This window comes from Malurus melanocephalus, unplaced genomic scaffold (genome assembly GCF_030028575.1).
Source record: "Malurus melanocephalus ecotype Western Australia unplaced genomic scaffold, MMel_1.1 scaffold_20, whole genome shotgun sequence".
Lineage (NCBI taxonomy): Eukaryota > Metazoa > Chordata > Aves > Passeriformes > Maluridae > Malurus > Malurus melanocephalus.
Window position 1 is genome coordinate 1330239 of NW_026623252.1, and position 25224 is coordinate 1355462.

General features: G+C 39.8%; 1 protein-coding gene across 20 annotated transcripts in view; it reads left to right on the forward strand.

Annotated features, from left to right (window-relative positions):
• The window catches only part of MAP2 (microtubule associated protein 2), a 215016-nt gene that overhangs the window by 23945 nt on the left and 165847 nt on the right, over window positions 1-25224 (forward strand). For all 20 annotated transcript variants that reach the window (XM_057389853.1, XM_057389847.1, XM_057389849.1 and 17 more), the window contains exon 2: window positions 16191-16249. The gene's annotated coding sequence lies outside the window, so the exon portion shown is untranslated. The remainder of the gene's footprint in view (window positions 1-16190; window positions 16250-25224) is intronic.

Below are 25224 nucleotides of genomic sequence, written 5' to 3' on the forward strand. Positions count from 1 at the left end.
TGTCTCAGTTGCTTATAGGTGCATTGTATTTAGCTGACATTCTACAATCCACCCTTCAGACAGGTGAGCTCTGGAATCACAGCTAAATATGACTAGGGTATATTATGGCCCGTTTGTGGCTTCTCCAGTGGGAAAACAACACTGATATGTACTGGAGTGAGTCCGTTGGGGTAATTAAAGGGGCAAAGAAGTCTGGGGAGAGACACAGAGGGAAATAGGTTTCTTCCATCTGGAAATGTTTTTCTGCCACCTGCAAGAGGTGAGGTTATGGAAGAATTTCAGTGCTGCCTTTAGCTACCTTGTGGGTAGACAGGGTTTAGAACAGGTGCTGCCAAACCTTTCTTGAAGTGATGAGTGAGCCAGGGCAACAGATACAAATTGAAACAGGGTAAATGGAAGGTAGATATAAGGAACACTTTTGTCTCATCAGGATGGTCAGACCCTGGAACAGAGATTGTGAGGGGTTGTAGACTCTTCAGTCCTGGAGGTCCTGGCAAAAAATAATGTTTTTTTTTTTAAATATAGATAAGGCCAGCCTGATAGTTACATTTTAAGGGTGAGGAGAGGAAGGCAGGAGATATCTGTAATTTAATCCCCTTATCATTGTTTTCACAGCAGTAGGAGCTAGATGAGAAGTCAGATTTGCAGGGAGGGCTGGTGAAAAGTTGTATGAATGACTGGGTTCTTGCTGGGCTTTGCTTTTCATTGCCACAGCTGGTTTTACTTGTGCACATGCCACGTGGGTGTGTGTTGGCCAAGATCACCTTCTAATCGAAAACCAGCCCAGTTCTAAAGCTTGCATCAGCAGTGACAGACTCCCTTCCGGTACAGTGGAAATAGAGCTCAACAATACGCAGCAGCTGTTGTCCACTGGATGACAGTTGCATTTAAAATTAGTTGTAAAACTGGATTTGGGATTTTGAAGGTCAAGTTGAACAAGGACATGTGCTATTTGACAGTTGCTGTGCTTTAAGAGAGAACTGTGTTTTTGACACATTGAAGTTCTGTGAAAGAATAAAAACCAAGGCTTGGAGTGCTRCTTTAAGAAATAGGACAGTGAATTAAGCCTGTATACTGGAAAGACAGTTTTAGTCCTTGTTTTCTATATAAACTCCATGTGGGTGATCATATGTACCTACTCTGCTGTATGATGCAGAGATCCCTGACTTAGTCCAAGACCCAGAAGTGGGCATATAAATGGAGATGTGAAGACAATTAGGTTGTGAACAAATGTTGTGCTCTTGCAGCTGTAGAGCTGCTGGGATATCAAATGTATTCCCAATCCCTGTGGTCAGAGCAGCCACTTTAGAATTCTGTCTCACAGGACTGTGTTCTGGTCTATTCTGCTGCCTGAGGGAGTTGGTGGCAGTAGGTAGCTGGGTACAGTTGTGGTAAGGGCTCTGAAAGCTGGGGAGTTACTCTGGTTGTGATCCAGACCCAACCTTTGAGTTCATGTAGGTGCCAACATAATCTATCTTGCAGTAGCTTCTTTTTTTTTTTTTTTTTTCCTTTTAGTTTTGGATGTATGCTGCATGTATGGGGAGAAGGCCAGACAGACATCAATGTCAGTCATTTTTGGACATTGAGAGTTGAAACAGTTTATACTGGTACATTTTGAGGCCTTCTCTGAAAGAAAACCTAAAGTGACATCAAGCTTACGTAGAGAGTAAAGTGCTAGGAAGACCATTCTGAGGTGTAAACAGTGGCTGCAAAATAGGGCATGTGTAGTACACAATACACTTCTTACCGAGGCATTGAGGTGGAATGATGGTGTGGCATTCTGCYGCTTTTCATCTTTTCAAGCATCTGTTGTTCCTTTTAAATATTTTGTGTCCTTTTGAAGTATCATTTTGATGATTCAGTGATAGGTGGAGATAAGATGCACTAATAYATTGTGGCTGCCTGAATGGCTAAGTCACTGTGCCAATGGGAAAATGATGGAAGGATGAAGAAATAACTACTAAGTACAATATCCCAGCTGTCCCAAGCAGGTATAGAAYATGATAGAGGCAAAACCCCTGTGTGTTGCAGAAAAGCACAGAACACAAAAGAAGGAGCACTTAAATACATAAAATATAACATAAATACACTTGTAAGAGATGTCTTGTAATTTCCTTAATTGCTTCTCATTTGAGAATGGAAAGGAAAATTGTGATGAGGTTCCCAGCTCTTCAGTGATTACTTTGAGGAAGATCCAGTTCTTTCTGTAGTATTGTGTGGGTGGTGTGCCCTGCCTTGTCCCCATCTATTGCCAATCTGATAGAGAAGCCATAAAAAAGAGATCTAAGGAGACGTTTTGACCACCTCTGCCACCCTACCATTGCACTACAGGTCTTTTCCTTTATTATATGCTACTGTATAGTATACTGAAAATTCTCAGAGTAAAAAAAAAAATCACATTCATTTGGGGTAGAGGGCATGACAGTTTCAAACATCTCTTTGTGGTGAATTCAGTGGCCTCTTCTCRCTTTGGTGAGAAGAACAGAATGGGTGAATAAAATGCCTTTCCCCAGAAAGCTGCTATTTGCAAAGGAAACTCCTGTAATGGTTTGAAGATAGAATCTCCTTTTAAAACTGTGATRTGTTTAAGAAAAGAAAGGGAGAGATTTCCATTGAGGAAACTCAAGATCTCAGGAATAATTGCTAGGAGTGGAATATAAAATAGAAAGCAAAGATCTACATCTGATCTGCTCAAAATTGAAATGRTTGGGAATGTTTTCAGAGTTTGTCATGTTATTACAGGAGGTAATTTAAAAGAGAATCTGAAACATTTGTGTCTGATGGACAGGTTTCAAAAGTAGTATTTTGTAATTCATCTAGTAATATAAATTCTTCTTTGCGGCAGCAGATACTAATAAATATCTTCATTAAATGTTACCATGTAACATTGTTGCAGAAATTAATTTTAATTTTATGTACTACAGTGAGGATGGCTTAAATAATATAAGCAAACACTGAAAAGGATGGCAAGCTTTCACTAATGTAATTTAGAGGAAATTTTTTCTTCTGTTTCTCCTGAAYTACTTGCACRCTGTCTGCAAGGTTTAAAATTCCARAATTTTCAGYGTCTGGTCAAAGAAAATCAAGCAACCCTGAAGGATAAGGAGACTTGACTCAAAATGGAAAGTTTTTTGCTGTATTTATCTAGTATGTTTTTTCAAGGCTTTACCTGTTTTTATCTGCAGTCAAGACATAATTGAAAAAGAGTGTGTGCCCATGGTTGTTTTATTTATAATGATAAAATTAAATTTATCAAAAAATTCATTTTCTTGTGTTTGCTTATSAGTTTCAAACATGTAAATATGTGGTAAACATGTCTGAAGAACAAAAAAGGTAATATTTTTATGACAGCTGCCAAGGCAGCTCCATTAATTAGCCTTCTTAGTTACAGCAAGAAAATACTGAGATACTTGATTTTCTTTTCCCCTAGCCTTTGCAGAAGGAGAAGTATATTGTATACTTTTTTACAAGGATATTTGGAAGCACAGATGTTGTTACGTTATTGTCAAATAGAACATAATACGTAAATTATTTATTTCCCTTGTAACATGCCGTTTGAGTGAGCAACTTTAGCTATTCTGATTATTTTTCCTTAGCTGTTATCTAAATGTTTAATATTGAATATAATTTCTCTTTTGGAAATTGCRTATAGAATTTATAGGCTCTACTTCCTCCCTCTGTAGAGCATAATTCATGTGTGTATGCTTTCCTGCAAAATTAGGTAATTTGAAAGTCTGGGTTTTGGTATGGAACAGCTACTTTAGTAGCAGGACAAAGCTCTGGAAACTCATGGTGAGGTATTAATGAGAGAATGAAATCCAAGGACATTTTTTTTGTGTTAAATACCTTAATAAGATAAATATCACCAGTACAATATTTTTAAGCTGGATGATTGCTGCTTTAAAATTCRTAAAAGTATTAAAAAGAAAAACTGAAGTATTTTGCCTGCAAGRTAAAGAGTACAATTATCCACAAAATGGCAGAAGAAAAGCAGATTTAACTTCCAGTTTTTCACAGAAGCTGCATAATTCTACCAGCATCATGCGCCACCAGAGAGCTGTTAAAAGTTTATTTGATTACAGGATTAGCCATGCCACAACCACTTTTTCGGTTTTATCTTCCTTCAGAGGCTGTTGCTCCAAGAGGGAGCTTCCTTCTTGCRTGCTTTGTGCAGGATGCTCTTCTGTGCCATGGAGCACTGTCATGGCCACAGGCCAGGCCTGCTCCCACWGCCTGTGACTTTGTGCCAGAGTGGCTCTGCTTATCCACAGTGTGATGGAAGTGGAAAACTTGGGGTTCCACTGTGCTTCAGGAGAGTTTTCCCTGGCTCAAGTAATAGTGTGTTTGTTAGTCATCCAGAAGTTGCTGCTGTAGGTTTAGCTGGACAGTTGCGATCTCTGCTCTTGTAAAATCCACAAGGATTTTCCAGGCTTCTATGAAGGGAGCAGCAGGAAGGATATCTGGCTCATGGCTCTTGAGAGAAGCAGCCACTACTGTGGTTTGAGGTATGTCTGTGTACATATATATACRTATGTATATCCAGCTATRTCTATATCTRTACCTATTTGTGTGTGTGCTRCCTCCTCAGTGGATCATCCAAACTAGGTACATGCAAGGTAAAKATCCTTTGCACAATTTACCAGCATGTTTTAGCTTTTTCCTTCTTAATTGCAGAAATCGCTTATGTTTTGCTTGATGAAGGAATATGTTTTATAAGACCCAGTTTCTGGGTCATATTTTGTGTGTAGCTAGTCCTCTTACCCTCTTCAAAAGGCACAGAATATTAGAAGGTGTACTTTTTTTTGAGAGGTGATTAGGCATTTGTGTTCTGTGGTCTGTACATGCTACTGTGTTTTCAGAAATTCTTCCCCTAAAGCTAAGATGTCTAAACAATTGGCGTAACCACATCCATTATCTTGGAAAACAAGTGTAATTTTATCAATTTATTTTCTAATCTGACAAGAAAATGCATATTTTAATGGATTTCCTATTATGCCATGTTAAGCAGATCTTCTCTAAAGAAATCCTTGTTGTAGCAGCTTGCTGAATAATTCACATGATTCAGAGATAGGGATAGAATATGTAGGTGAATATTTCAAGTGTTGGTTAGTAACCAGAACTGATGTTCTGGACAGGTGTGAATGGTGAAAGCAAAGCCATYAGTTCATATCATTAGAGTTAATACTGTATAARATGATGCAAATGGTTTCATTGTAAAGATAAGACATGTGGAAATGARTAAAATCCTGAGCAACCACTAGGGTTTTTTATTTACCCATCTCTTATTCTTCAAGAAAAAGACAAGTTAAAATGTTCCCTGATGGGGATGGTGAGGTGTGTTCTCTTTGCTTGTCTCGTTTACCTTGGCTGATGTTTTATTTACGGTCTCAGGTGGRAAGTTGTGCTTTGRTTCTGTGCCTTKTCTTAAGGCAAGTASTTTCTGAGTAAATGGGAATGACAGAAAACACACAGGCTGTGGCCAYACAACGAGCTCTGGTGTGCTGAACATCTTGTTGATTGTTGTGCTTGCCTGCAGCTCCACTTTGTTCTGCTGCAGCCATGTTAGACCTGCCATGCTATCGTGGTGGCATCCTCTTCTGTGCCTTGGCAAGTAACTCATCTGTGCTTAATGAGATCTATCCCCAGTGCTGAAGAGACTTGCAGTTAACAGTGGGTGCTGAAGCTTCTCTTACTGGTGATGTTCTGGCTTTTGACTCAGCTTTTACCAAATGTTCTCCCTTTATGGCAGAATTATCCGTTTCTTTGGTTCAGTTACCATTACTGCTGTACTTGCCTTTGAGCTAGGGAYATTGCAAAGTAGACCCTTGCCCATAAGACATCATGAAACTCAATGTACCCTTGTTTGAAACTGTGAGTGCACTTGACTTGAGTAATCTTTGCCGATTGCTGCACAGTCATTTGCTCTGTTGGATGTTCTTCTGTGGTCAAGTACAAAAGAGCCCTCTGGGGTATTTAGAGCTATGCAGTGTTATGTGTAGGGCTATAGCACAGGCATTTTGCCTCTTTAGTGTGTAYATCCCCTGTCTGCATGAGGGCCATGGATGGCAGGCCTTTGTGGCAGTCAGCTGATGGGGAAAGCAATTTTTGTATTGAACTATGAGTGCTTATCTATCTTGAATTTTGTAAGGTGGAARGTTGAAATGTCAGAGCTAAGCAAAGAAATCACGGAGTTCTTCTGCCTTATCTGTCGGGTGGTGATGGTAGTGCCCTCCACTGTTACAGCACTTGGCTTACATCTTCCTCAGGACTTCTGGAAGCAGTAGAAAAAAGGTGCTGACAAGGATGAAAGTAGCTGGCCTTACACCAGCACTAATATTTAAGTGGTGTAGAGGGAAGGTGCTTGAGGATTGCAAAAAGTTAGTGGGAAACTGGAGGAAAATGTACAGAGCAACCTGCTGAGAAGGGAAACCTTAGGGGGAAGTCTTGGAATAGTGTAGTTTGTCCAGGTGGATGGTGACAGGTACTTGAGCACTGGCTATCTTAGCTAAAGACAGCTGATTTTTAGCACTGACATGAAGTGGAGTAAACAACCATATCAGGGTTACCTGACATGCACATGTGCTTCCATGTTTTTATGGAGGGGCCATATATTCATACATGGGGTCTGTATGTCTGAGTAGGATCTCACATACTTAATACATRAAGGGAGGAAGTGGGAAAAATCCTAACACCTGGACAGAAGAGCATATATTTATTTGCTCTATTTAGTTTTCAARCAATTTGACACCCTAAAGGTTCTTGACTGCATATCCCAGAGAGTATCTGCCTCATTTAGTCTTTACCAAATGTGTCCAGCTACGCAAAACCACTGTATGTCTCACTAATGAGATATCTCACTGATGAAAGGATAGTAGTAGGAATTGATTTATCTAGTTTGCTGAGAGATTCCAGAAGGCTGCACACTGAATTGGGAGGGGAGAAAGGGAGGGATAAGCCTGAAACATGAAGCCAGTATWCTGCAGATGGAAACTCAAAATTGGATGATGGAACTTATCAGTAAGGAGGAAATTCTTTACTGAAGAACTGCAAGCTCGCTGTATGTAGCAGAGAAAAAATAGCTGCATGTGTAGAAGGGAGCAGTGAAAATGCAGAGTCATTAAGTCATATTTTCTGCAGCTCCCATGCCTTCTTGGGTCTCTTCAGGCAGGTCCGAGTGAGCTGCTATAGACAGACTGAGCAGCAGAGCTGTGTCCCTGGTGCAAATGTCCAAGCAACCAGATAGCAGGGAAATTTTCAGACTCKGCCCTTGTAATCTGAGGTATATATATCTAACTTCAGGTACTGTTATTGCACCTAGGAAATGATTTATGTTTGCAGTATGTTCGTGCAGCTTGTTGGCTTATCATACCTCTGTGAACCACATGCAGGTAATTCTGCTTGTGGTTTGACATTAATGCTTATGAGTAAATTGCAGACACTAGGCTTTCCATAGAAAAGATTTGGCATCTGAAGTCCTTTTCTTGTTGTGCTGTTCTCTATATTGGTCTGTTTATGATCTTACTGGTGCTTTTTGAAACCTGCAATTACAGTAGGCTCTGTGATTGATGGGAGCCAGCATTAAAGGATTAATGAGTAGAACTGAATATTTTGTGATCCTTGAAGTGTCAACATCAGCATTCATCGGTATGATTCGCATGATTCRGTCTTCGGCAGCCAGCACAAGGCTTTTTCCTGAGATAGTGTGCATTTCAGCCACTGCAGAAGGACTCGCTGTCAGTTACTATGCTGCAGGATTAAAAAAAGAGAAATCCATGGTTCCATGCCTTGCCTGTATCAATTGRCGAGGCAGAAGGCTCACATCAACGGTTCTCTTGGTTTCATCTCACCGTGGAAGCAGTAATTTTGATTCAGTGGCAGTCTTGTGCTTGTAGGAACCAGTGTTCATAAGGTAATTGTAGAACCTGCTACAATTGAATAGGATGTTTAATTTTTAATGTATTTACTCTTTACATGTTCATCTCCTTGTTACCTTTCTTTTTCCACCCGCTTTCCATTTTTACCTGCTTAAAAAAAATCAGTTTGCATAGTTACTCTTATGAATATATGTATGTAGACACATACATGCAGACACATCCATCCATCCATCCATGCACACCTAAATACTGACGACCAGAACTCACACAGCTTTATAAATGCTTTGCTCTATTCCATGTGGATCCTGACTTCAAGTGGCCTCCATCTATGTCCTTAGGTTAACACTGTCCAACACTTCCCTGTCTCAAACCAACATGTTGTCTAGAGTTCTGGCAAGTTTATTCTAATTTAATACTGCAGCTGTACTTGCTTGCTCGCAAGTATTTTCCTTGTACCTTAAAAAAAGGGCTATCAAAGAGATTATTCCAGAACCAAGACGTGGTAGGGGAAATGTTGAATGGGATCCCTTCAGCTCTGTGCTTGGTATGTATTGATTTTACAGATGGTTATGTGATAAGACCCACTGAAGTTAGCAGGGCTGTTTAAGTGGTTAAGAGACTACTTTCAAGGATCACAGCTTGTTGTGTTAAAGATCAGTTTCCTTTTTTTGCTTATAGAATAGTTGCCACAGTGGTCAGCTTAGGGGTTTTAGAGCAGTTTTCTGAGTATGTGCTTTGAGTGACCAGTACATATTAAGTCAAAATCCCCATTTTGAAAGCCATTTGAACCTTTGAAAATCTCTATCTTGAAAACAACCTTTAAGATGAATTACATGTGTAGCATGTTGAAATGTACCAAGACAAGCTCTTTACTCAGCACCTATAATTACAGTGTTCCAATCATGAATATAGGGTTTCGAAAGAAGATAACATTTAAAACTACTCATTAATTGTGTTACTGAGTGTCMGMSCTTTTAATAAAGMAAAAAGTGCATTCTTCCTTCACTGRAATACAAATATAATAGAAATAATGTCAATTCCCAAGGAATGAGTATTTAAAACTTAGATTGGTCTTGTGCTTATTAATTAAAAGTTAATAAATCTGTAAAAAAAGGGGTTTCTAAGCCAGATTTGCATGAGATTGCCATTGTTACTTGTAACTTAGGTCTCTCTGGTAAGGCTCACAGAGAGCCCTATGATGTTTCTTTTTCTACTAACCTTTTGAGTGGGTAGTGTTAATGAGCTGTTTCTGTGATACCACTCTCATTTGTACATGGTCTAGGAGGCCACCAAGGACTTAATATTTATGTATTTTATTCAGAATTTAAATGCCYTATTTATTAAAAAAGTTTTTGAATGAATTCTAATTTCTGTACACTTCCACATGTGTTTCTAGTATGGCTGTAGAGATAGAAKGAGTGCTGGTCAGCCCTTGCAGCTCAGACAGTGCCTCTTTTGTCATGTTGCAGCACAAAATGCTACACAGATTCTTAATGCACTTGACCTCGGTTACATCTAGATGATGTATCACAGACCAAAAAAGCTGTTAAAGGAACCTTTTACCATTGCTGGGTCGAATGGCTMATTTCAGGAAATACTGGAATAAAGGGTGTTTGTGCAGTCTTTGTGACAGCCTTTTGCATACATATTACAAAGCAGTCTTTAATTACGGGATCACATTATTACTTGTTTCCACAGAACTCTTGCCTCATTAAGTGTGTGTTCCTCCATTTGGGAACAGTCACTTGGTGTTTTTGCTTTTCTCCTGTATTTTCAGAGCATGTCTTAATTCTTTTTGTTTTCTGCAAACTGTGTAAGACTGCCCTGAAAATACTGACTTTTCTGTATCAGTCAGTTACCTTGCTGTGTCTCATGTTTAGGAATTCATGTTTAAGAGCTCTGCAGTGAAATGGATGGGCACTTCCACTGTAGAGATGGAAMAAAAATTTAAATCTGAGTAACTTTATATGTAGGTATCCAGTGGAAGCTGCTTGGGGTCACTGCTCTGGCCTTGTATGAGTAATTTGGGCACAGTGAGGGGGGTAGGTTACCAGAACCTGGGTAGAGGCTGGAAAAGAAACAGTCTGAACTTTGCATCAGGAAACTGCAGTTTAAACTGCTCAGAAGAGTTCATTCTTTTAACTTTTTCTTGTCTGGAATGGCAGTCCTTTTAGTTTATTCAGGATTCGTGTATCATCCCAATTGAGTGTTAAATGCTTAGTTCACCACAAATTGAATTGGTTCGCTACCTAATTAAAATAAGATTCCCCAAAGTAATCCTTCATGCGTGTGACATGTAGAAACTCAAGAAGAACTTTCATTGATTTCTGATATGAAGGCCTTAAATTGAACTTGATTTCTAGAAGTGAGTGTCACTCATCTCTGTGTTATTGAACCTTTGCATTATATTCTTTTATTTGATGTTTGTTGGAAGGAAGCTGCCTATGGTGGTATTGAAAGAGGGTTTTAAAAACTATTAAACCTTAACTAGTGCTGCTTCTAGACTTTTCAAAGTTGTGTAGCTGCCACGAGTCTGTTTGACATGAACTATTAGCATCAGYTGAGACTGTGTGATGGATGTCGTCTGACTTGAGGTCTGTAGATGTTTCCAAAGATTTTATAGGGAACTTGCAATAAATAACTGAATTTCTCTGTGCCTCAGTAACCCTTCTGTACTGGATAATTAATCCTTTGCTGTATGGTACTAGAATTGGGAAGGTGAAGATTATAGACTAGGAGGTGTTTGTRCATTACAATAATAGGAGCCGGTAAAGGAGAAAGGGAGACTGTACATTTAACACATTCTCTTGAAAATTCATGATTGGTAATGTGGTTGGAAAGTGGTGGTCAGTAGTGAAGCTTCAATTGACTTAATGGGCTCAGAACCACATGTGAGAGTAACGGGAGAAACACTTGAGGTTTTGTTTAGGGAGTGAATGGGAGCATGTAGATTCGGCAGAAGAAAGCAAAGAAAGCATATTTTCATCACTACTGAGAAAATAATAACTTCCTTTRTGGTTTACTGAGACAAGTGTTCTAAATGGATCTTAGCTCCCATGAACTGGTGGCATTTTCTGGCATTTTGGTAGAGCTGTGCTGATCTCTCGTAGCTAGGAGTCAGGCCTTTGAGTATGAAATCGGATGGAAGRAGAAAAAAGATTCAGGCAATTCTTYTCCAGAAAGCTTCCAAACCACATTAACTCTTAGTGTTGATGCCAATAAATTGAAAAGAGAAGGTAATAAAAGGATATGCTTTAATGTTACTTGCTACTGGATAAATGGAATAAACTCCTGGAAATCAGAATTGCTATGAGGAAGACATTGCCTGTGAATGAGAGTAGGGAACAATTAAAAATTTAGAGGTTCATACTATCAGAAGTAACATGTTATGAGGATAAAGGAATTACTTGAATAGGAGCAGTGGTAACAACACTGATCTCTCTTGAAAGTCAGGACTTTGTTGCGTATTTTCTTGCACTGTTGGTACTCTTGCAGTGTTTTGTGTCGCACCTTTGAAAATGTATTCAAGCATTAAAAAATGGGTAACAGGATCAGTCAAAAAAAACAAACAGAAGCTTTGAGGCTCTGTTGCTGCAGAAATACCGACAGTGCTCAGTGTACTTTTTGTGTGAATTCCTGTCCCTGAAACTGGCAGATTAAGGTTGAAAAGGTACATGCTCCTGGAAAACCAGGCTCTCGGCTTCCATTAAAAGTGTTGAATCCCTGCTCCTTTTTTGTGCAGCAGGAAAGGTGCCCTACAGATCTGTTCTGTTACTGCCTTTTTGGTTCTGAGCCATGGCTAATTTCTTGYGTGTAAACAATTTCAAATATTCTGGGGGTTTTAGAACTCATTAAACTTTCCATTTCGCTGGAAGTGGTAAGAGGCTATCAAAAAGTGCCATAGCACTTCATTCCTCATAGATGAGGAGTGGTCTCAGTCAATTAGAGATGAAGGGAGCTTTGAAATTTTTGTCTTTTTAAAGAAATGGAAGATTATTCTATTCTTCATTTGCACAGACTTTGCAGTGGGCAGGTTGCTGAACCAATAGGCTTCAAATGTGGACCCCAGGCTAAARTGTGATTTAGCTGAGTGTACTTCCAGGACCAAGGCCTTCAGAGTGCAGCCACACCTCCTGCAGTTTATCTTCATCACATGCAGGGAGGCGAACAACCCAAGTCTTGGACTGTCCATTATCTTCAGTGATCAGATCAAAGAAAGGTAAATACACAAGGCTGGAAGAAATTGCAAGAGATACAATGCAGACCTTGGTTGTGGAAGTTGTGGAAGCARGTTCCCTGAGATATATCCATCCTGTTTACCTTGTTCTTTTTGACTGTTTAGTGAAGGCAATTTRCATTTTCAGAAGGTTCCTAATTTAGTTAGATTAGCCTAAATCGCCTTTGCAAGTCATGCAGACATGTTGAACAACTGCTGGCTTTATACTCTGTAGGATTATCTCCTGTGCTAAGGCATGTCTGTGTGTCAGACAGCAGTTAACAGTATGAGGTTAATGGCTCTGACAGAAGAGCTCTGGAAAACCTGTTAGGAACCACCTATTCAGTGGAAGCTGAATATGCAGTTGTTCAATTTGCTTTTATTGTGGGGTGTGACCTGCCTCCACCTAAGAGTCAGCACAGCATAGAGGAATGTGGGCTTGCAGTGTTGTGTACCTGGGCTCAGCCTGTTGGGACTCAACGAAGGTGTTGGTGGATGAAGCTCTGTGTGGAAACATTTCCTTTTTGCTGCCTCTGCAGCAGCAGTGCAACAGCATTTTCCATCAGTGAGTTTCATGGCATTGATTTTGGATTATTTTGAATGTGATGAAATACTTGCAGACTTTCTCAGCTCAGTGTTTTCTTGTGGCTGCTCACACAAAGCATTGAAAAGCCCTAGCCCCCTGAGCACTCATTCAACGCCCTAAACACTTAGCACATATGTGCTGCCCTTTCTCAGTTAATGTGCTATATTGTGACAGAAAACTAGGTCAGACCAGTTTGTTTTGGTTGGTTCTTTACAGAAATAGATTTGTTGATGTGGGTCATCTAGCTGTCTTTCAGATATTTATAATAAATTCACAATTTGTTTAGGGAGTCTGAGTTAGGCTGACAGGTCTCCAATTCCCTGTGTGGTTATCATCCTCTTTCCGTTTTATGGTGATTGGTGGTTCTGTACTTGCCTTCAGGCAGTGCTCTGGGACTTCCCTCCTTTCCTGTGAGTTCACAATGTCAGTGTTTTGATTCATTAATGTGTGGTTTGTTTTAGTTTGTTGGTTGTTTTTTTTTTTTTTTAATAATAAATAATTTGTAGTAAGATTTCATCTGCTTAAGTTCACTTACGTACATGAGTCCCTTCTTTAAACATATTTCTCTGGTCAGCACTGTAGTCGGTTGATGCCCCAGCATTATTTTACTGTAAAATAGGTTTTTTCTGTATTTTACTGTAAAATAGGGGGTTTTTTCTGTATTTTATTTCATTTCTAGCACTTTTCTGCACTTTTTTGGCCTCCTATGAAGCCTTGCTGACCTGTGTGAAATTGCATAAAATCTATCTTTTTTCCTTTGAGGTTGACTGCACTTAATCTACTCTAGTTCTTCCTTCCTTATATTTGAATAGTTGATGTTATCATTTCATGRTCACCATTACCCAATCCATTTTCCATCTTCAGATTTCCAATCATTTTTCTCTTTTAGCCAAACCAGCTCCATCTTCTGAAGTGAACACCGTCCCCAGAGTGTTGGAAGATGTGTCCAGCTTTGTCAGTGAATTTTTTGGATAAGATCAGCTATCTTTATAGGACGTGCCCATCTCTTGGGGCAAATGTATACTGAAATATAGAAAATACTGGACAATTTTATTTTTCTGTCAGATGTTACTGGAAAGCAAYTAGTGGAAGACTTTGCTAACCAGAACTGTCAGTGTGACTCCTTGCAGAACACCGACTTCATATAAAGGCTTACAGCATTAGCAAGTGCCTCTGTAGTTACAGGAAAGGGGTAGATAATTTTCTTCAGTGTAGATTTTAAAGACAGTTCCTGATTTTATCAGGCAACAAGTATTCAGAAGTCAAAATGCCAACATGTCACAGTGCTAATCTTGTTTTCTCTGAGTCAAGAAGTTGGCATGGTATTTTATTAGTAGTCTKTTCCAAAATGTGTCCCAGGTGTTCACCATAGGCTGCATGAGTCAGGGCTGTGATTTGGAAAATTTTGATGTTCCTGAAACAGAGTTAACTGAGTGTAACTGTAGTAGAAATGTAAATAGGTGTCTGGTGTTTCATGGCCATTTTAGCAACAAGACTGTTTCTCTTTTATGATGGCTGCAGATGATAGGATGATTGGCATCTCTAAGGAGTAAATAATTGTGGACTAAGCTGTGAAAATGATAGAAATTCTGCTTGCTGGAGATGCCAGGGTTGTGTGCTTGTCCATCGTTTACTTATCAGAAGCTTGRGAACAGGAATCCTTCTGGTACCATTCCTCCTTGTCTCTTGGTTTGCATGTTTACTGGGAGCTCCTCAGAGGCTGGGGGGTACTGAGTGTGGTTTTGCTCAAGAGGGGAATATTATGTTTGAGCTGTTACGTGGTTGTGTTTYGCTGACCATTACTAACAGTGTCTGGACAAGCAGCATCTTCCTAAAGAATGCTGGATCTTTGGTGCATGACTCTGCACCTGGGGGTGGGACCTTAGACAAATCCCATTTAGCAAGTCTAACCGGCTTAGAGCTGATTTTCTTCTCAGACATGTGGAATTAACCAAAGATAATAAGGACCACGCCTGGCCAGTATATTGTAAGAACTGACTTTTCATTTGCTGGTAATGAGAGGAAAGAAGAAACAGTGGAACTTGACTTCCCTTCTGCAGTTCTCCTTGTTACACCTCCATCTTCATCCTCAGTTGTGACAGCAGTGTGCAGTGGACGTTTTCTGCTTTCGGAAAATTGCCCCATGCTTAAAAGAAGGCAGTAGGGATGGGGTTCTTGCTTTCTGCTCGTGATTCAGCCACTGCTTCCTGTTAGCTTTGGCAAGRCTCTGGATCTGTCCTTCTCTACCTTTCTGTGAAATTAAATGTTTTCTTCTCCAGCTTTGGTAAAGTCAGAGATGAGACTCCCATTGCTTTCAGTGACAACCCCTATATGTATGGATACAGGGAAAGATAGCAGAGTTCACTAAAAGTGAAAGGTGCTTTTATTCCTATTATTATTTTATTCCTATTATTTTCTCCCTGTCTTTCCCCTGTGAAGCAATGGGTGTCTTAAGTAGCTTTGTTCAGCTGTGAGTTTTGTTACCCATATTTCTGCAGAAGTTGGTCCTGCAGGGAGAGTGCATTCTGATTGAAGATGATAGGCTGGAAAATGGTCCATTTGTTGGCTGTTGACTTGAAGCTGGGTAGCGAAGTCTGTACTTATTTCTTGGGCAATTCAGTGTAGTTTGTAAATGCCAACAATTTGCGCTTTGCAGGTGCTTCTCCCTTGCCTAGCCATTCCCAGGATTTGCAAAGCAGTAATTAGACCTCAGTTATGCCATTGTGATGATATTATACCAATAGTAAGATATGGCTCATAACCCAAGCACAAAGCAGTTAAGGACACGCCCAGGGTCCTGCAGTAAAACAGCTTTAGCACCAGAGAATTCTCCTGTGTAACTGCATAACAGCATTTAGTGTTTCAGGCGCTCTGTGGTACATGATACCACGTTACCTGATACTGAATTAATAGGTCCYGTCAGTCTAGTCTGCAGCTTGTAAGCACATAATTTGTTACTATGCAGTGTRACTGTGAGATTCCTAGCAACAAGGAAGCTTTTGGCAAATTAGGTTGTATTATCTAGTTGTTTGTTTGCTGATTGCTTGTACTGAGGCTGTTGCTGTTAGTGGCTTTTCTTATTTTTGTCAAATCATCCCCWGTGAATCCAGATACATGAAAGGTCTTCTGCCTTCAGATCATCTCCTTTCTGTAAAGAAGAAAGGGGTTTAATTGTTTCTGTGAAACTCTGATCCTAGCGGACATCATAGTGTAGCCTGTGCTTCAGAGGAATCAGCTTTTCCGTGGATATTCACATTAAAGGAGAACAGATATTCTGAAGGCCTGGGCTCTTCTGTAAGATCTGATGCACAAAGAGGGAGATAAGCTGTAATGGCAAGCAGGTTCTAGTCACTGGAAAGGAGAATTTGGTGTAACTTTGTGCATGTTACYAAAAGGGAAGGAAGGCATTATGTTATTAACATGTTGCAATTCATGAGTCTTTAATTCATGTGATGAAATGAAAGCTTTTCCCTTTAATACCTGCCATTGACTGAGAGCTTTTATTTTGTTTCAGGTTGTGGAAACCTGAGGTAAAATATCCTGTGATTGACAGCGTGACAACAACACGACAAGGTGGGTCTTCTGTTTTTGTTAATCTCATATAAATCATTCCAGGCCCTGGAAATGCTGTGAATCTTGACTTGACTGGGATGGATTGCCTAACAAATCTCTGGGACTTGTTCAAACAAACCCAAATAGTTTGAAAGGACTCCTCCTATRTCTGCATGTACATGAGTTATGTGTTGTAATGGTGTTTTAAACAAAGAAAATATGTATGTTTTGTGGGCTGTACAATGAAGGTGTTTATGGCACAGAAGTGGAAACAAGTGAAAATAGAAACACATTGGGATTTTTGCCAACTTTTTTGTGTMGATGTCTGTTTTCTGTAGGAAATGTCTTACTGGCAATGCAAGTTGAGCTATCCAAAAGCTGCTGCTGCTGAGCACAAGTACTGCAAGTTGAATCTGTGATTTGGCATTTTTTGCTTCTCACACTTCAAATTTAGCATTCACAGTTGGTGAAAAAGTTCTCTGCAACATGTACTGATTACTTGTGTGTCTGTCACCACATGCTCACCTTATTTGATGATTCGTTGCTCTGTTTTGTTGAAATGTTTTATTGAGGTTGTTTATGGAATATGCAAATTTGTAACACAACATAGATGCAAAGAAATGCTGATCCCAGGACTTCCCACTTGCACTCCAGGTATTATCTGTTCAGAGTGGGGTTTGTGTAATGGGTACAGACATCTTTTCGTTATTTGAACATCTCAACTAGAAAACAGTGCAAAGAGAGGTGGTAAATCCCATTTTCACTTTATCTGGTGGTTGTTGGAAGAAGAATTACTTGGTCATTCCTCTTTCAAGAAAAGTGACGTTTTCAAGCAACAGGTTTATCTGTGACATTGCACACTCATAATGAAGTTGGATTTTGTTCTGGGTTTGTTTTTTTTTTCTTTCCTRTAGTTGGTTCTTGTCTGTCTTCTTTCTGGGGTGGAAAATGGAGTAGAAACTGGGACATGTGTTGCCTGCATCTGTGTGTTGGGGCACAATTTTTGATCACAACATTGCTATTCTTACTGCAGCCTCTCATTTCTCTCTTGGAGGCCTTAGTTTTTTCCTTTGTGTGAAGGCATGGGTCTTTCTGGAGTATGTGTCCACAGCCAGAGAATGAGTGGCAATATTTTAGTGCAAAGCAGTAATCTCTCTGCTGGGTATTTCAGAGTGCATTGCTTGTCACCAGCTCTGAAATACTAYGTTATAGCTCTGATGGGCTGCAATGCAGAAGTACCACTTGTATTTCTCAAGATGTTTAAAAAAATTGCCACAGTCATATAAACCTCCCCTCTTGCAGTGAGAGAAATGGGTGAGGTGTGAGAATTTATCAACATTATCAAGATGTTGTCATCATTCTTGAATGGAAASTGTCAGGGTGCTGCTCATGGTRTTAATGTTTGTCCAGTGAGAAGAGRTCWAGCTTTGATTTCAGTGAGTACAAAATGCTTCTTTTAGCTGCTTCTTATCAGCCTCTGCATGTCATTGAATGTGAATCATTAGGCCAAAAGTTAAATGATCAGAAAGAGACAGGTCTTTCAAAGCTGGAATAAGGCAAAATCCAAAACCTTCAATAGGAAGGAGCAGCTGAGGATCTGGCCTAAAAGTGTAGACAAAGCTGTTAGATGGGTGCTCTTTTGCAAATAGCAACTAGAAAGTTGAGGAGAGTTCATTCTGCATCAGTGGTGCTAGTCTGAGCTCCAGTAGTCTTGTGGCAGRGTTTGAGTGTACTGTCTGTTCTTACCCAGGACTTACCACAGTAGATGCATGTAACCAGGAAATTCAGAGCAGGTTGGTGAGCTTCAGCTGAAAGGGGTAGGTAAACTCCTGTCTGCTCTTAGGAGTGACTAGTAATCCAATTCTTCTGGTGCCTGGAGTATTGGTACTTTCAGCTGCATTTGAGCTTCTCACGGTTTCTGAGTAGAAGTTGTGTTCTTGCATAAATGGAGAGCAAAAGACCTAGCAATTAAATAATCAGCTGTCTAAATCTCATTTTAGTAAGCTGAACACATARTACAGRCTACAGGAGCAGTCCTRCACCAAGRCTGTTTAAACACTTCAAACYTTTTGAATTTCATTAGTTTTTGTTCACTTTCTGTCTTCTCCATGTGAATCTAAAGCACATGCAGGTCATGCTCAGCTCTCTTTTTTTGTCTTGATAGTCTTCCTTATAACCGTCTCCTAGGCTTGCACACAACCCATGTAATGGCACTGAGAAGTTGTTCACCCATTTGTTGGTCTCTCTGTTGCATCACTTTCTGACCTGCCCTAAAATACCTTCTTGCTCATCAGACAGCAGTGTATCTTGCACAAAGGAATGAAAGCAAGACTCTTTCTCAGGCTTGTCTCTGCAAGCTTGAGCATGTATTGAATGTAAATATTACCTGATTTTTCACATTTGAAAGGAAATAAAACCCAAATCCTTAAAAGAAAATATTGAATGTGATCACAGCTGTTGTGTTTTACTGAGAATCTGGGGAAAAAAAAGGGCAACAAAAAGATGGTTTTATTTCTTCTGAGAATATTTCACAGGAACAACCTGAGTGTATGTCATGGTACCAAAGTCTGTACTAATTCATGATGAATTTCCATGTGGTAGAACAAAAAATGGAAGAGAATTTTATCAAAAGCCCAAAGACCTGCATTTCCTGGGCTAACATTAGGCACTTGTATGTCATTACTGCTTGCAAGCAGTGTGCTAACCCTTCTCTCCTCCTGCAGAGAGCAGAGCCTGTAGATGAGCATCTCAGGAGTGCTGGGAAGGACATGTGTGATTGAGCCATTTCCTGAAGAACCTCTCTCTTTCTGCTGAATCTAGAGAAAGCTTTTGGTTTTTGGACGCCTCTGTTCTCTATAGAATGAAAGAACTGAGTGATCTGGTGTTCTTAGAAGCCCTATAAACAGTTGCAGCTAGATGAACATTTGCCTTTATGTTGTTCATAAATACAAGAACTGGGATCGCCACTTACACTGTGGAGTATTTTGTACTTCTGTCTTTAAATTGCTGGTCTTTAGGGCTGTTTCTCTTGTACAAGTGATCTGCTGCAGCCCAGCAAATAAACAATTGTAATAAGGCACCTGATCTCTTGGAGAAATCTAAACTTCATTATACCAGGGATATACTGGTTCTCTAGTTCCCAGTGTAAGATTCTGCACCTCAAGTTGTTGTGCAGAGCTGCTCATATGTRCACACCATTACCATTCTCTCCTATGTTACTGCTAGGAGCAGAAAGTGTAAAGGGGTTCAATGGTTCAAGTTGCTTCCACAGTAGAAATTCCTGAGGAGAGCAATGTCACGTGTGATACAGAGGAGTCCACATGGTCAAAAAGCAGGACGTTATCCTTGGGCCCTAATTTCTCTCTGTAACAGTTTTTCTGTATGACATTCTCTTTGTGCTAAAATAAAAAAAAAAAAATTAAAAAAAAAAAAAGAGAGAAAGCCAGACACTCCTGAAGGTGTTGACATCACATCCAACATCCTTTGGTTAGATGGTTGTTAAGTACTGTAGAGAGAGAATCATGTGAGGCAAAAGCTATTTAGACTAAGCYTTCACTGTTGATGTTGAAGTTGTAAGCAACTTGATCTTGCCCCAGAATGACCCACCGACATTGCTGTTGATTCGAAGTGCTCCTTGTCTTGTTTTTCCAAGTTCTCTTGTAAGGAGTCCTCCAGCAGGGTGTGGGGCAGAGAGAGTTTCTCCACCTAGAGGTCTTTTCTCCTCTGGTGTTTGTCCCCAGAAGCACTTTGGTGGCATGTGCAGCATGCTGCCTTGCACTCTCAGTGGGCAATCCTTTCAGCCCTGGGCAGTGGGAGGGCTGTGCTCCAGCCACACTCTGCTGAGTTAGAAAAATACATGACCTGGGCTGCRTCCAGCAGTTCAGGATGGAGGCCATCAAACTGTGACATTAACCAGCCCCAGCTTGTGGCCTTGCAGACCTGTGTGATGCTCCCTGTGTTYGTATGTGGAAAAGCAGGAAAGGTGTTGGCATGATGTCTTCTTCCCCCAAATCTGCGGGTAGGATGGGGACCAGGGGAACCCTAAGTCGTGTATAGGGGAGGAAAAAAGTGTGAGGTGCTGAATGAAGRTGGTGTCTAGACTTTTTGCAGACAAGCCACTTGTAACCCATATGACGCTAAACCAAGTGTTCTTTTAATATGAAGTCTAACAGACCAGATTTCTCATTGTTGTGGCTCTACTGAAGTCAGCAGAAATATGTTGGTATTGCACAGCAGCAGAACTGGGTTGTTGGTTTAGTTCTCTTTCAGGTGCATCTAGGCATTTGGACTACATGTTCAAGCTCCACTTGCTCAAATAATCTGAAGCCTGAGAGTATGAATATAGAGAAATAGGTGTTCTTTTAAGGGCCACTTTACTTTTCATTCTCCGAGATCATGTATGATGTATAAAGATGGAATTTCCTGAATAATAACAGATGCCTGGGTTAACATTCTACCAAACACCAGATGTGAGCCCAGAGACCAGCAAAGTATTTATTGAGGGAGTGTCTGAGGAAACTTTTCTTACTGATGACAGTAGCTCCTGAGTGCGAGTTAGTTAACCAAATGTTTGTGGATTATTTTTTAATGACTGATTCCATTGCTAGCAGTGTCTTCAGAAAAAAAAAAGAAACAATGAAAGGAACAGGTGGCACACAACTTTTTTTTTTTTTTTTTTTAAGCAAACAGCATATTGTAGAACTGCAAGCATCTGCTTCTACTTAATGCTTAGTCTTCAAGCACTCTGAGATGCCATTCATTTATGTGGAATAAATTACTATACCATCTAGTAGGCCATTACAATACTTCTTAACCTTATTTTATTCAGTGGGGTRGAAACACATTCCTTATTACCTCCTGCATACAGCACCAGGAGGCTGGAAGGYAGTAGCATGAGCAGTTTTGATTAGATCCTTCTGCAGGGCAAAAAGTAGAAGTTTTGCTTTTGACTGCAGTGGTAGTAGATATGCAGTAATGATGTCTTCTGAGACAGTCTGGTAGAAAAGATGTTATGCCCTTTAATTCTAACCTGAAAGGTTTAAAATAAGCAAGATAAGTCTCACTGGAGATAGAAAACATCTTTTATGGTATTATTTGATATAGCAGGCAAAATAGATAAGTTTGTAGGTGAATGGTGAAGACCCAGACTAAAGTTTCTATTCCTGAAAGCTTTCTTCGGTGTGTTTCTTCCTCCTGCACCCCAGGTGTAGGAGATACTGTCTTTATCTACAAGATTTGCTTCACTTAAATTAAGCCTTTGAAAATAGTGTCTGTAATGCCTCTACCTCCTCAGTATCTTTTATTGTTGGTATGGGGAGAGCATTTCAGTGTGTGTAGCACTCAGAGGTTGAAGCTTTTCTAGAGCCCCACTCATAGATTTCATAATATCTACAAATCTACGGACAAATAATGTTCATAGATTTTTATCTCAATTTCTTACGTCTTCACAGGTTTCTAGACACATTTTGTAAGTGATATGTCAAAAGTCTTTCTCCCATAAGGTCACAATTTTTTTTTTCTACTGGTACCAGTAACAAAAGAACAGAAGGTTAAAGCTATTCAATCTGATAGGGTCATATGAAGTGTCTCACTGATGCTCTGCCTAAAGGCAATGTCSGGTTTCCTGGTGTGGCCAGGTCTGKAGGAGAAAAGRGTTGACATCCTGAGAAAAAAGAGATTACAGTCATAGCAAGAATCGGTTATTTTTCTTMCAGTTCTTAAATGCTGCAGGCATAAACATCCCTCATTATCTAAAGGTAGTACAGTATTTCCTTTAGTGTTGCTTCTCACCTTGGCAGCATATGGTATTAATGGGAAGCCATTCACCAAATTCTTGATTTTCAGGCTTTGAAGGTGSATTGTAGAATTCACTTCATTTGTATGAGCAATGTATAAAGGCAGGAGTTAYTGACTTTAAAATTTCTATGTGAAACCCAATTGGTTTTGTGTGGAACTGATTTTCCTTTTTACTGTAACAATACAATGTGTATATATATGTAAAATAAATATAAATAAATAATATTTAATATATTGTCTGTTTATTTTCTTGTATGAATGAAACATGTTTAATAATTTTAAGAATACACAAGTCATACATCCTGTATGACATCTCTGGATATTTGTTTGTAGCTGAAATAGCTTTGTCAATTTTGTAATTCCAAGGTGGTTAAAACTAGTGTCTCAAATCCTAATATAATCAAGATCAATTCTATGCTTCTAGGGGACCTGATAATGTTTTGATCCTTATCAAAAAAGAGGAAAATACTTCTTTGACATCTATGTCTCTGTTGTCTGTATTTACCCACTGTTGGCAGACAGGGCTGCTTATGCCCTGATGCTAACGTGTTTCTCCATCACATAGGTTTGTAATCCAAATGCTGTAAAATGTGGTGCTTTACATTGCCAGACATTGTTATAAATGCACTTTTCTCACACTTTAATGCTGTGGTTGTTTTGAGCTGAGCTTCCAAAGGCCSATCTTCTGAGTAAGAGTCAATGGGAATGGTGTGACTGAAAATGTGAAAACCCCAATCCTTAGTTTTTAAGTGCAGTCCTAGGAGAGATTTAGTTGTGGAATAGAACTGTAGGCAAGAAGTCAAATTATTAAGTTCTTGACAGAATTGTTGCACCCAGACTGCTCTTTGCAACTATTTGAATCAAAATCTCAGAAAAACGGGAAATTCAGTGCATCACAACAATGCTGCATTTGAGATCCAGTGCTTTATAAGCTTCTGTTAATGATTTTTTCCCTTGAGGCACCTGCGGAACTAAATATGATCTTTCTTTAGAAAAGATTATGGAAATATGTGTAATGGKGTTAGGAGCCAGGTGGGTGGCAGGTGGTGAGGCTCCTTGTGGTTGAATGTTTACATTTGAGAAAGGCTTTTGGACCTGGTTCGGAAAACACCAGCCAGGGAATAGYGCCTGCACAAAAAATCTTGCTGTGAGATGGGATGAGAGGTGAATATAAAAGATGCAGGAGTCACAAATGAGTTTGAGCTCATSCTGAAGTATGAAGTGTCTCCACTAGGAGACTCCATTAGTGTTTCCAGTTTACGTCTGAGAAAATGAGGAATGTTAAGATATTAATGTTGTGTGCAGGCAGTAAGTAGGTAAGTCTGTGATTCCCCCTGGGGTCAGATTCCAGTTTCCTGAGCCTGACACAGTGCTTTGTTGTCTCTTCCATCAAAGTGCCTTTTTCTGCTGTACATCTTAATTAGCACCTTATCCTGATCTAGCTTCTAAGAAATAACTTCATAGTGCAAACAATAACAGTATGGGTAGATATAAAGTGTATAAACTTGTACTTTGTTTCTAATTAGAGTAGGGGTGCATGCATCTGAGACATTTTACAATGTGCTCAGAAGGAGAAAATGTGGACTTCAACCCACCAAGTAGTATTGCTTTGGATGAAAAGCTGATGCTTTTTTTTGCAGATGCAAAGACGTGTTTCTTATGTGGGCTTTGGGAGCTGAGCTAGAACGCTTAGACTTTTAAATACAATTTTGATTCATTCTGTCAGTGTTTTGTATTAACAATTATGCATTTTTATAATAAGCAAGAGCTGAAGCTAAAGATGGCTGTGCTCAAGATTTTTATGTCAGAATGCAATTGTGCAAGTTGTGTTTGTGTTAGAAGGCTTGAAGCATTAGGGCCAGATGCTTTTTTGACTCTGAAATTGCTTAGTTCCATTGATTTCAATAGACTTCACCAACATGCAGTTACAGCCAGCAAAAACAGACTCTTGAGTCTCAGAAATACACCATGAGGATACCGAACAACATCTGTAGCATAGCAACAGGAAACCCTTTATGCCTGGTACTGGTCTTGGAGTCTGGCAGTAAGAGCGAGCATATGGTGGAAGGTTTGCTTTCTTTTTGCTTAGGCCACTCAGATTGTCTGGGARTGTAATGCTGACCAAGTTTGAAACAGCCAGATACGGTGCAAGGACTTGGCTTTGAGAAACCTCAGCTTTGGTTMAGTGCTAAGGTTTGGGAAGAGATCACTCAGCAGTATGACCCCATGCTTTCTACTTGCTTTCCATGGTATTGACCTATCCCCTGTGTCAAGCTTGGCCTTCCTGATTAGAAATTTAGAAATTAGAAATTTTACCAACAGGGTCTGGCATGTTTGCTCCCAGGCAGTGCTGTTGCGTACTGTGTGCGCTGCAGAAGGCCCAGGCTGCCATCCCATGGCGGGCTGTTTCTGGGAATGAAAAAATGTGCCTTTTGTGCAGAGAAGGAGGTGCTGGAGCTGGGAAAATARTTGGGGGCCATGAACAGGCAATTAAGTACTCCTCAGTATCAGCATCTCTGCTTATGATAATCAGCACTGAGGCCTGAGATCAGTGCAGCACCTGCTGATGTGACTGCTTTTTGCCTGCTGTCAGGTGTCTCACAGTCTTATGCAGATAAATCATTTAAGCAAATGAATTACTTAAATCAAGACATTCTGGAAAGAATGTCACCAGATTTGGTGCCAGCCAGCCAGACACCTGAAAGATGTTCTGTATTTACACAAATGTAGCAATTGTGTTTTCCCTGGTATCTTTTGTGTTTTTTCACATTATTTGCCTTTAATTTCTTCAGGAGCAGAGTGGGAATTAGCATGAGTGTTGTAACTATGTCCTGTAATTATACAACCAAAAGAAATAGAAAAAAGCCTTCTGGATGTCTTCTACATCTTCGGATTTATTAGATGTCCATGTGCTGACAGAACAAAATGGGAAATTGCTTTCCATGTTCATCTGTCACTATGTGAGATGGAAGAAGCAAGTCTCACAACACTAGTGCAAGAACTTGGCTTTTTTGTTTCTGCACATAATGGGCAATTCCCTCCCTTTTTAAAAAAATGTTTTTCTGATGTCTCAGTGAATAGACAAAAGAGATTCTGTTTTCACAAATGCAGTACGGGGGAGAGCACCTTACATATAAAGGATATTTCAGAACAAAATCTAGAGCTGAGTTTGAAGTGTTTGGTCTGTTTCTGCTAATCAT